The following is a 12866-nucleotide window of genomic DNA, read 5'->3' on the forward strand; positions in this document are numbered from 1 at the left end:
ATATAGTGAAGTTAAATTTATTTTTTATTTTTTTTATATTGAGATTTTTTTTTCCATTGAAAAAATCCGTAATATTTCATTAATATGAAAAATTACATATGTAAATGCTTATCGCATATGTCATGTTCACTGATACATCTGTACATTTTACAAAAATTGCATGATTGTACTGTTCCGTTATACCGCTCAGATTAATACTATGTAGGCTGTTAATATATTGAGATTATTTGTCTTGATATTTTGAATTATTAAATATGATTTATTTTCAAATAAAATGATGATGAAAATGAATTATATTTGATTGTTTAAAAACTCATTATAAATAATGTCAGTTTGATGAATTTAGAAAATAAATTTCAAATCAATTTTAATCACAGACATCTCAATTTCTAAAGTGTAATTTAATTATTCAAAATTTAATTTTATTTTCAAAAATACAATTATAAAATTGCTATTTATTATTATTTAAAATATATTTTAAAATTAAAATATTTGCAAAATAATTTCACATACATTTATATATAAAAGTTGTTGATTTATAATATTTAAAGTTGTATATTAATTTTTTATTTTAAATAATTTGATTAAAATTATTTATTTATATATAGTTAATGATGTTTATTATGATTATTAATTCACAATTAAATTATTTTATATTCATTTAATTATTTTAATTAATAATTATTATTTTTACACTATTAATATTCACTTAAATTCCACATCATTATTATTACTCAATCAATCTATATTGAGTTGATGTGAACTGCATAGCAGCTGCATTATTGAACATATGGACAGAGACACTCAATGGCCTATTTGTTAATACAATATCATATTGTAATAAATATTGCATTATATTGATGGCTTAAAATCAGCTATAAAGAATCAAAAATATTAAAACTGCGGCAGCATCATCTTGCTGATCCTGGCTAACTTTACCATGTTTGAATGAACAGAAACCGCTTGACACAGTTTAATTAATAACCTTAGAATCGAATATTTTGTTGCATCTAGTTGGTATCTCAGTTGGTTGGTCATAAAATGTAGTATTTGAATGTAATTAATTTTTTCATGGGCTAATTATTTTATGTTTTATATTTGTTTGTGTTTTTATTTATTTTTTTAAGTATTTTTTTTAAATATTGTATTTTTATGATTTAAAATGTGTTTATATATATAGATATATATATAAATTTAAAATTATAAAAAAATTTATAATATTTAGATGATATAGATTTTCCATTTTAACCAAAAAAAACAAAATTAACCAAAAACTATATTTAAAAAATTGATACAAATTAAAAAACATTAAACTATAACATTAATTTTTAAAATAATAAACTAAATATAATAATGCAAATAAAAAAGTAAAAATAAAACATGTATATAACAAAACTAAAAAAACAATATATACCTAATAATAAAAATATCTTAATCACATGCTATCAATTAAAACATCTCACTATAAAGTAATAAATTGTAATTTAAAACAAATTTAGAAATATTTCCAAAATCTCATAAACAAAATCAAACACACTTTTATTTTGTATGGCAATATATTGTCAAATCTAAATCTAATCTATAGTATGATTTTTTAAATAATTAAGTTTAAATAAATAATTTATAATTAGGTTTAGAGTATGTTTAATTTTTTAAAATTGAGAATCGGTTTTTCTTATAAAAATCTAAAATTAAAAAATATTTAACATGAATGAAAGTCTACTCTTTTCCGCCTACAAATAATTCTAAGTAACATGAAACCATTAAATTAGGAAAAAGTTTCCCACTATATAAAAATAAAAAGAAAAAGGTCTATCGTACCCTCTCAATCTAAAAAAATCTCTCATCGTTGAAAATACAATCTACGATGAAAGGCTCCTATTGGGGAAACTCCTTGAAATTTGTATAACGAAAGGAAACACAATTTAAAACTCTAAACGTACCAAACCCCCTTGCATCATGTTGGAGATAACTCTAAACTCTTATTTTATAACTACATGTTGGAGATAATGTTGTTAGTGTCAAAATCATGATAGATGCTTTTACATATTTAAGTCTATGTTATCAGTGGACATGTCCTGTCATGACAGATGGTTTTGATGAATTCAAGCTTGATATTTAATATATTTGTTAGAGTATTTCATAGTTTATTTGTGGCCAAAAATGTGTACATCATGGTGGATGTGTTTGAAATTTAATTTTCACTTCTATATATCAGACATTTGTCAACTATTTACATGCCTTGCAATATACACAAGAACCTTTAAATTCAGGATATGTAATATAAAATTTATGATAAATAATTAATATTTTTTAAGTATTTAAGTCTTATAATATACCACTTAGGATATTATTAAGTATTTAAGTTATATATTATTAAGTATTTTAATATTTTATTAGGTATTTAAATTTTTTTTAAGAGTACTAGTAATTTTGGATATTTTAATAATATTATATATATATATATTTGTAAGTTTGATTTAAAATATAATGGGAAATAGTTTTTTTCAGCACGAAAAAGCGGAATTGTATTAATATCAGATGAAGTTACAGAAAATACAAAATAAGTGTCAGCCCTATGACAGGAGCTAAATATTAACAGTAGCAGGTGCTATGAAGAGTCCCATGAAAGAAAGAAAGTAAGAAACGGATGCATAAATTTGTTGAGGAATCTTTATACAGTCCAAAAAAGCTAGCAGAATACAAAAAGAAACCGTCCCTGTTATAAGATAAACACCATCTGTAAAGGAGAAATCTCGCTTCACAGAGGACATTGTGGGAAGCCCAATGGCCAAGCAAAGTAATTATAAGATAAACCCCATTTGCAAAGGAGAAATCTCACTTCACAAAGGACATTGTGGGAAGCCCGGTGGCCAAGCAAAGAAAGAAATAAACAGGGAGAGGGAAGCAAAAAAATATAATGGTACATAGTTGAAATAATAAATTTAAATTGTTAAATTTGTATATATTAAATGGTGTTATCAAGAATTATATTATTGGTTTTTAAAGAAATGGGAAAAAACTTAAGGCTACCAAACTAACATAAATTGTTCTGTATATCTTTTTTAAAAAATGTATTTTGGATAATTAAAATCTTATGGGTAAAAAAAAAAGAAATCCGATGGCTCAAAAAAGGAAAGAAAGGTATGGATATTTCCTTGGTGTCACTTTTGAAATTCATTAAGAATTTTGCAATATGATCTTATGTGGGAAGATAATAGTCCAGGGAACTCAAATATGTATGTGGAAAAGATTGAAATACAAGTTAGTGAAAACAATTAAAGATTGAAATGTAAGTTAGACAAAAACAATTATGACTAAAATAATTATGATAAGTTAAATTAAATCTTTTACAAATTAACCAATTTATAAGGTAGAGTTGACCTAATCTTCAATGCTTATGATAGTTCAAGATTGAAACATAAGTTAGGCAAGGTAGTTCTAACCAAAGCAATTATGACAAGTTAGACTAAACCTTATACAAACTAAGTAGTTTAGAGGTGGAGTACGCCATAATTTTCAAATATAATAATGTGTTTATGAATGAGCTAAGTGACTAGACTACTTAGATAATAAAGCTAAAAGTTTTTACAAAAAAATATCTATTATAATCTCAATTAGTCACATAAAATACTCATTATAAACTCAACATAAATTCATATAAAGAAATTAACACAATTTTCTTAACCATACAAATTAAACCCAATTAATTACAATTTGTTTTATTTTAATATTTTTCAAAATATTTTTAAATAATATATAATATTTTTGAATATCTAACTCTTAGAAACTTTGTACTAAAGTTATTTATAGCATTTAAAAACCCTGTACTAAGACCATTTATAACATTTAAAATGGTAATTGATTTAATAAGATTATGAATATTTTTATTATTATTTTGCATAAATTTTAATTATTAAATATTTATATTAATAACTTAAATATTTTTATTAAAAATTAAAATTAATAGTTATATAAATTATATAAAAAAAATATAAATATATGAATTTTAAATTATAAACCTTTTATACACAACTGCTCTTTATTTTATTTTATTTATATATAAACTAAACGTTTGAAATTTTTTAATTTAATTTATTAATAAATATATTATAAACTATTGTATTTACTGTGCACTATCGTCATACTTTCAAGTAAGTTCAATTATGATTTAAAAATACATATATCCATTTTCTTTTGGAGAAAGCCGTAATAACACTTTTTAATAAAATATATTTATATATAACAAATATATCTGCTTCAAAACCATTATCAATATTTTTATTTCTGCAATAAAGTTTTTCATATAATATTATTATATAATATGTATTGAACTACAATTATTATTGCAACATTACAATAATAATTTGAGTGGGTCTAATGGTTAAGAGTATGCGTTTTTTCTTAAGAGGTCACATGTTTGAAACCAGAGGGGTAGAGTATGTATGCTTTTGTAGACTTAGTAGTCAAGGTCACTGAGTATCTCTTTAACTAAGCAAATATAAAACAATTTATTATAATTTAGTTGAGACAATCATTATTCATGGTAGTTGATAAAATTATCACTAAAACATGTATATAAATGAAAAAATTTGAATAGTTATTTTTTTTTGGGTAAATTGACACAAAATTTCAATTAATCAAAAGATATTGGCAAAATATACATGGATATGAACCAATTTCTCTGTAAGTGTATAGGTTTCTTATGCATAACAACTGGTAACAACCCAGAGAGTAATTATGCTTCAAAAAACTAACTATATCATAATAATTGTATTAAACTTGCTCATTGTCAAGCATTATCAAGTATATGTGCTACAATGCTCTGTTCTTTGAATACAAAAAAGATCAAAACACAAAACCATAGAGACTGAACAAGGTGACTAAAGGGTTGGCAGGGCCAGAAGTACGCAACTCCTCTAATGTTGTATGCTAGTAGTTGTGAAATCCACTAAGTCATGCGAGAGTCAACCATGCTAGGACGACCAACCAAAAAGAGTGGCAATGAAATATGTACTGCTAATAAAAAATGAGTGCTAGAGTCATTGGGTCTCCATTTGATGAAGGGACAAAGTTGAGAGGGGGAGCCATGTTAACCAATGGAGTATCAATCACCGCAGGAGCATCAAAGATGTTTCTCGAGTCAAAATCCATCTCCGACACAACATATCTTTCCACCCTCTAAAGGCGTAGTAGAATATCATCCAAATAGTATCAGATGCTTCTAAGAATGCATTTCAAATCTTCTTGTGCTGCAAATAGCCTATAATGATCCACTTGTTTGTTGCGACTAACCAAACATAGTAGGAAGTCGAGTTGTTGATAACTTGCAACTGAGTGTAAGAAGGGCAACTTTCACTTTTTGAGTTTACCAAGGTTAGGAATCCACTTGAGATATTGCTTTCTGACTTCGGAATTTGAGATATAAGTTTTTGCCCAATATTCCCAAGATTCCAGCTTTCAAATCTCCTGACGAACTTTCGATGGTATTGTATCAAACATAGATGCCAAAGACATCCATCCAAACAAGCATCTAGGATGAGAATTAGACATCAATTTGGAACCTCCCCTGTGGTTTGTCATTCTCTAACGAGGTGGAATAATCGCGTAGAGGAGTGCAAAAGACGGAAAATAAAGATGAGATGCAAAATTATCGTCAGGGCGACTGACAAAACTTAGGAGCAATTTCAAAAAAGATGAATATGATGGACTTCGAAGGAGGATGATATCATCACCAAAATGCATAATACGTAGAGCTAGGGACAAGCTCGCCTTCTTAAAAAACCACTAGATAGAAGGGAAAAGGGAATTAACGTTGACACCCCATGAAGAACCAAACCATCTCGCGTTAATGAGAGCAACCCATAATAGACTGCATTAGATAAGAGAGAGAAAAGAAAAAAAAAACTTGACACAATAAACAAGTACTTATGTCAAGAAAGGAAGATGAAAATCAACAATTAGATAGAGACGAAGGGTTTTGCAACCTTCATGAGACTAACAGAAAGGAATCTCGTGGATAAACTTAAAATGGAAACAAACCCATCCCACACTATAGCCTAGAAAGTATGATAAGACTTCTTATGACTATGAAGAACCAGGGAAGATGAAATTCCTAAAACCAAATCGAAAATTTCCAAGGTGATCCAGGTCAAGGTGTGACGAAGGACCCTTCCAAGACCTTTTAGTTTCGTGATGTGTTAAATTGCAATTTTAAAAGAATATAAATGAATACATGTGCATGTTGTAAAGAAGAGGAAATGTCAATCATCAGCACCATAAAAAAACACAACGTTGATAACGAAGTTCGTCCAGGAGGGACTACGTCTCCGGGCCCCGATGTCAAGATGGTGTAAGCCGCTGCATTAAGTGTTGTCAATAGTGACGATGTACATAAGAGATGATGTTGCTATCATACAAGGAAAATTCCCTCACACAGGAGTGGCTCTAAGAGATGTTCCACTACAGGAACTCTCAATCAAAAGACTCTTATCAGTATGACACAAAACTCATGCACAATAAGCATCCCGCCAACATGGCATAAAATGGATCTCAAAACAAACATGCATGGTGACACATGAGTATCCCATAAAACAACAAAGGGATCTCACAACACAACATGATGAGTCATGAAAACAAGTACATCACATAGGTGTTTCCGCATCACATCAAGCAGGAATCATAAAAATGAGAAAGAAATAGGATCCCACATCAAACATCAATCAAGGACCTATGTAGCACAATGCATAAAGAAGGAGTACATGAACACATCATATACCTCACAAATAAGGGCCATCTGAAGAAAAGGATGTCACACTGCAGAAGCTGTTTGGACCATCGATCTCACGGCATCGATCGCATGAAAATGACTACTCACATATGAATGTGGACACCTACACTGGCACTTAGAAATGTGGTTGGAAAATTAAATGATAGAATGACAAATCTGAATGAACCATCAAATTTGTGGGGTCGCGTAGTGCAAAATCAACGGTCCAAAATTTGAATTCTGAGAAATTGAGAATCTAGGGCTCAAGGAATCTTTTAGATTCCCTCGGGATTCCTCAAAGATTCTACTCCATGGGTGGAATGGAAATCTGCAACTCAAATGGCGAATCTGACCTTGCCATTGCGATCCCTGTGGAAAACCATGAAAAACAAGTATAAACTTGACTATATTTCCACATGGAGAAACATTACCTCCTCGGGAAAATTTCAAGGATCGTGGTATCGCTCCCTATTTTTACAGCAATCATGGTTCCACCTGCATACTGAAAATGGCTGAAAAATTCAGAACTCTAATGGAGAATCGGACAGCTCCAAATTCAGCCCTCCTGCAAAATTCATGGTTCCACCTGCATTAAAAAATAATTAAAAATTATTGCCTCGAAATCTGTGCCCACTCCTGGTTCCTCCATTTGCCCGTGTACTGAATAAATTCTAGGTTTATATAAATTTATATGGGTGGATTTAACAAGAAAGTGGTTTGGCTGAGTTGGTTAGGGCTCCATTTATTAAGGGGGAGGTTAGGTGGTCAAATCCTGACTCCTACCATTTTATACATTACATAACAATTTTTTTTTTAATTTAACATTGTTGGTTGGGTTGGGCCCGCCCACCGTACCTGCCTCCGCGTGCCGTTATACATGGGATATTGCAATATTTAAGGTTTGTGTTGGTTTTGTTATGGTATGTTTATGTTAATGTATGGGGCCACCCACGTGATCCGGGCGGGTTCGACCCCTGCCAGCCCCAAATATGTCGTATCATATGTTGATTGGTATGGTGTGGAGGGGTGGTTGGGGTTGGTGGCCCCCACCCCCCTTAATTTAATATTTTTTTTGTTTTATATAATAACCAATGCACCTTTTTTAAAATTCAAAATTTAGGCCGTGGGAATCAAATTAATGACCCCACAATTTCACCCAGAATCTGGCCCAAGTTGGCCTCCTTAAGCTGTCTAGTCATCAAAAAGTCAACCCGACTTTGACTGCTCCTAACTTTCGCATCTGGACTCGGATTGACAAACCGTTCACACCGCCGTGATTAGGAAGACTAGATATACACTCTGGCCATGGTTCGAGCATAATCCAAACACTTTTATTTTTTATCTTTCCTGAGTCCTCTTTGTCTTGTGTGTGTCTCTAGAGCCACCTGGATCACAGGGTACTAGACCTTGCACACCCAAACCGGACAATTGAATGAAATACCTGGGAAGTCAAGGTCATGTAGCACTGAAGAGGGGATAACAACCACAAGTTCAAAGATCGAGCACGAGGCTGCACTGTGTAAGAAAAATATAAAAAACATTGACTTGGATTCTGTTGTGAATAAAGGGACTCCTTAATCTCAAGTGTTTCTCTCAATGGGGCTTGGATGAAAAAATATTAATGCTTAGAGGGCCCCATACCTATCATGTCAAAATAACATGAAACCAAAAACCTTACGATGTTACATAATACCATGAACCAACACCATTGCCACTCTGTGCATCCTTTCCCTTTGTAATCCCAAAAGGGAGAAAAACTGCTTTCTTTTAGAGGATTGTTACTCTGCCTAGGAAAGCGTAAGGGAGGAAAAGTGGTTTTTTGGCACACGTATTAAGACAAACACTCTCTTTGCATTGCAAGGTACCATTAATGCATTACAGACATGTTGTATCTAGTCCCATTGTGGAGTTTGTCAGGCCCATTAAAGCACACCTAACCAACAGTGAGTGAGTCAAGGTCATTGCACTTAACAATTGCATTAAGGTATGGTTTCTGAAATCCACCACATTCTCCTATTGAGGAGGGAGCATCATCAAACAATGGGGTTATAATCCCATCACGCTTACCTCACACATGTCTGCATTGACAAGATTGTTTTCCAATGCATGTCACATTCTCCTCTGCCTTGGATAGTGTGTTAGTTAGCACCCCCATTGGGTTAAAAACTTGGGGTAAGATAGACCTGGTGAGGGTGGAGAGACTTAACCGTGTGTAACACTCCTCCGTTGTATGTAACACCCTATTGTTATCATGTTGGACCTAAGCTAAGACTGAGTTGTAACAGAAAAGCTAGGTCTGAGGTGTAACAATGAAAGTAAATACTTTATTATTAAATAAATAAAGATAATTTAATTGCTTGGAAAATAAGACACCAAGAGATGAGATTCTTGCCAAATGAAATCCCATTGGTGAATGGGAATGGATAATTCTTTCATGATAAAACTTCTAGATTAAATTCTAGATAAGCTTAATGGAATGGAAGATAAATATCCATTAAGTTTCTTAGCTGGAGAAAGATGCTAAGTTTAAGAAAAACATAAAATCCTTGTAGGAGAGAAAGGAAAGATTTTATGGGAAAAGACATAAAATCCTTGCAGGAGAGAAAGGAAAGCTTTTATGGGAAAAGCCTCGCGGGAGAGAAAGGTGAGATTTTCTGGGAAAAGCCTAGGCAAATGGATAAAAAGATCCATAAAAGTGGGACACTGCTAAAGGAAACCATATCATGAAAGAGGGCATTAAATACCCATTGAAGAGATCAACAAGAGGCAGTTGATCAATGGGAAAGAACTCTCAGCTCAGGGGTGAACTGGAGGAAGTCAGTTCTAGGTTGGGTGGTGGTGCTCGATTTTCCAAGTGACATTCTCTCAGAAACTCTGGTTGGATTCAATTACATAGGATGTTCTGTATGTTGGCTCCTTACTCTTTATGTTGTCGAATCTTTAAGCATATGAGTATAATTGCATGTGATATCCTTGGTTATAAGATGATTGAATACTTATGAATGTGGAAAATGTTGAATATAAATTTAATTGAAGTTAAGAGCATAGTAGCTAGTTGTTAGTATTGTGTCAAGGAGGTATGTGACAAATGGTATCGAAGCTCTAAGTTCAAATACTGCGGCCTATGGGCCAACCCACATCTGTAAGGTATGAATGAGTTGTAGGTCCTAAACTAGGTCCTAAACAAATAAGAGGTTTCACTGAAGGGTTCGTTCATAAAATTGTTATAAGAAAAATATTCCAATGAGTTCTAGAGTAGTGCCCTAAGGCATTAGAATCCATAAAGATTGAAACTAAATCTAAAAATGATTTATGGATTTTGAAAATAGCTAAAGTTTGATATTTTAATGAAGAGTGAAATCTCCTATATTGCTTGGCAAGCATGTAACTATTTGTGTTTCCAATTACTTAAAGGAATCACTTAAAAACAAAAGCAACCTGAAACCCTTATTCGGATCACTAAATATTGAAGAAAGAAGGGTAGAATTAGTTTACATGCCTATACTGAGTTTTTCCCCAAGCAATATTTATATATTCCGATGAAAATTTTGTTCTTATAATTGCTAATGATTTTGTAGTTTGAAAAGAATGCATGGTGACAAAATAGATTGTGGATTTCTTTTCTATAGTTGTAAGTAAGTATTACAGCTCTGCTTCAACGATCTAATTATCTATTTAGATAATATTAGTAATGAAATATGTCGTAATTGTGAAGTATGTATGAAGAAATTCAACATGTAAGGGCCCGAGGTATGGGATATTTATCATTTATCTCAAAATTTGAATGGCCACATTTACATATAATCAAAAAAGTGTTTGCACCTTAAGTTTGTAGTATTTGATGTTTTTTTTATATCTTTCTAAAGTGTTAGAAAATGTCAGCGCAGAAGAGAGACTCAGAGACAATGACTGACGAGGAAGTATAACTGTGCATGTGGAAGAAAAAATTGTTATCACAAACAAGGTCTTTATGTGTTATCGATACAATTTTATAGCTATGATATGAAGATAATTATTATTTATCTCTTTAATTTAAAGAACATACAAGAGATTATATATAACATGTAAAGCATACAAGTTATAATTTTGATACGAAAAATATTGTGTGAACCTAAATCGAAATCCTAAGAAAACAAAACGAGGAGCAGCCTCAAGGTTGCAACATGACGAAAGTAGCTTAATGGGATTAAAAATCTGTTCAGAAAGATCAACTAGGTAACATTTCTTGGTTCAAGCAGTCATCTAGAACTGTATTCAACAACAACCTACCTATGGAATTCTCTACAGCTCCTTGAATTAAGAGTGTTAACAAGTAAAAAGTGATTTACAATTTGAATGGCTCATGTATGCCATTGGTCTATTTTAATGTGCTTGCAAAGCCTTAAACATAATGGGTAAATGAAACCTTCGAATATTGAATTTTGTTGCAAGCGATTGAAGTAGGCTATAGTCAAACTATTAAATTTCCTACCTATAGAATTGCTCACAATATTTCACGTATGTACACCTTATGTTATGAATGGCTAGGTGATTCGAGATTCGGCAATCTGAAATATTATTATTGTAATATATATTATGTTGATAATATATATATGACGATGAAGTTGTTTGTTTGTGGAGATTGCAACCAAATATTCGTCAGTTGAATATATGGCTAGTTAAAAAAAAAAACAGAGAAACCACTATAGTTCTCTTGGCATGTATTTGACACGATTGTGGAAATTTTGTTATGCAGAGTGTGACAAAGTTATGGCTCCATGAAATATGTGTTGAAATATAACAAGGAATTGACGAAAGTCAATTTAAAAGTCTTCTTCCTCTATGGCGCTTGCTACTCTTTCAATGGTAGATGGACTAGGAGTGGTGTCAATCAACACTAGCTCTGTAGAATTTCCTCTACAAATCAGCTAGCTCACTGATATCATGTAGAAATTTCACATGTAGATCAAACTGATATATGCAATGTACTAAAGCATAATACTAGATCTACATCTACCATAAACTTTGCGGAAGCTAATCAACCATGAGCAACATCAAGCATGAACACATATAACTGATAAGAAGGAATCAATCACACATAACACAGAATATATCACTGGGGAAAGCACCAGCATAAAACCTCAACTCCGTGTTATCAATCAAGTGGAAATCCTCAACAACATACAAAAAGAATTAGCTCAAAAGCTATCTTGCTCTCTCTGTACTCTGATGATATAGCTCATGGACTATCTATGCCTGTATATATAGACTCCACAAGTCCTCTAAGCCCCTATTTTCTTGCGCAGTTTTGGTTGGGGTCCAATTACAAAACACATGTAAATTGGCCTAATCATACCTGCTGTCAACCTCAAGTCCAACTACGCAATACTTGAGGACAAATATTCCTCCTGCATGCAAGGAATATCCAAGCATCTGATAGTACACTATCCCACATCTGATCTCAACTAGGTCTCTGACAGAATTAACATGCATCAATTATCCATGAGAAAATACTCAGTTATCTGAAATAATAGTTGTCACATGCATGCAAGAATCAACAAACTATATCTCATTAATTTAAAAACTTGTTAAATTAATTTAACTGAACTTGAGTAAGTTAAACTAAGACAATTGATCCTCTCAATATAGAACTCATCCTTAATTCCTCAATTAGTGGAGCAAATCAAGGACACATTCCCCAATCAGTGGAGAAATAATTGCATGTTCTCACAAAGACTTCAAGTTTGCTTTTCCTTAACTAATTAACTCATGGAGAATTAATTAATTAATATTCCAAACTATTGTTAAGACCAAATTCGAATTTACTTCCTATAGATATACCAGGGACTGCTATAAATAGGAAGGGACCCAGAAATGCTATTTTTAGAAGATTCTATTTTTAGCACTTCTATTTTTAGCATTTCTTGTTGCACATTTTTCAACAAGCTCAAATTGTGGGAGTTGATGACATGCCAAAGAGACATCCAAGGCATTGGTATTACCAACCTATTCTTATTTCTGCCTTCTGCCCGAATTGAGTTACTGCTTCCAGAGCTTTACAAAACCCTGCACCATTGAGCCTTGTGGCATGCTTGGTTTTGGTAGTTTTAGGAAGCGG

The sequence above is a fragment of the Pinus tabuliformis genome, chromosome 1_1, assembly GCF_031772625.1.
Source record: "Pinus tabuliformis cultivar Carrire ecotype Pingquan chromosome 1_1, CPIR1, whole genome shotgun sequence".
In the NCBI taxonomy this organism is placed as follows: Eukaryota; Viridiplantae; Streptophyta; class Pinopsida; order Pinales; family Pinaceae; genus Pinus; species Pinus tabuliformis.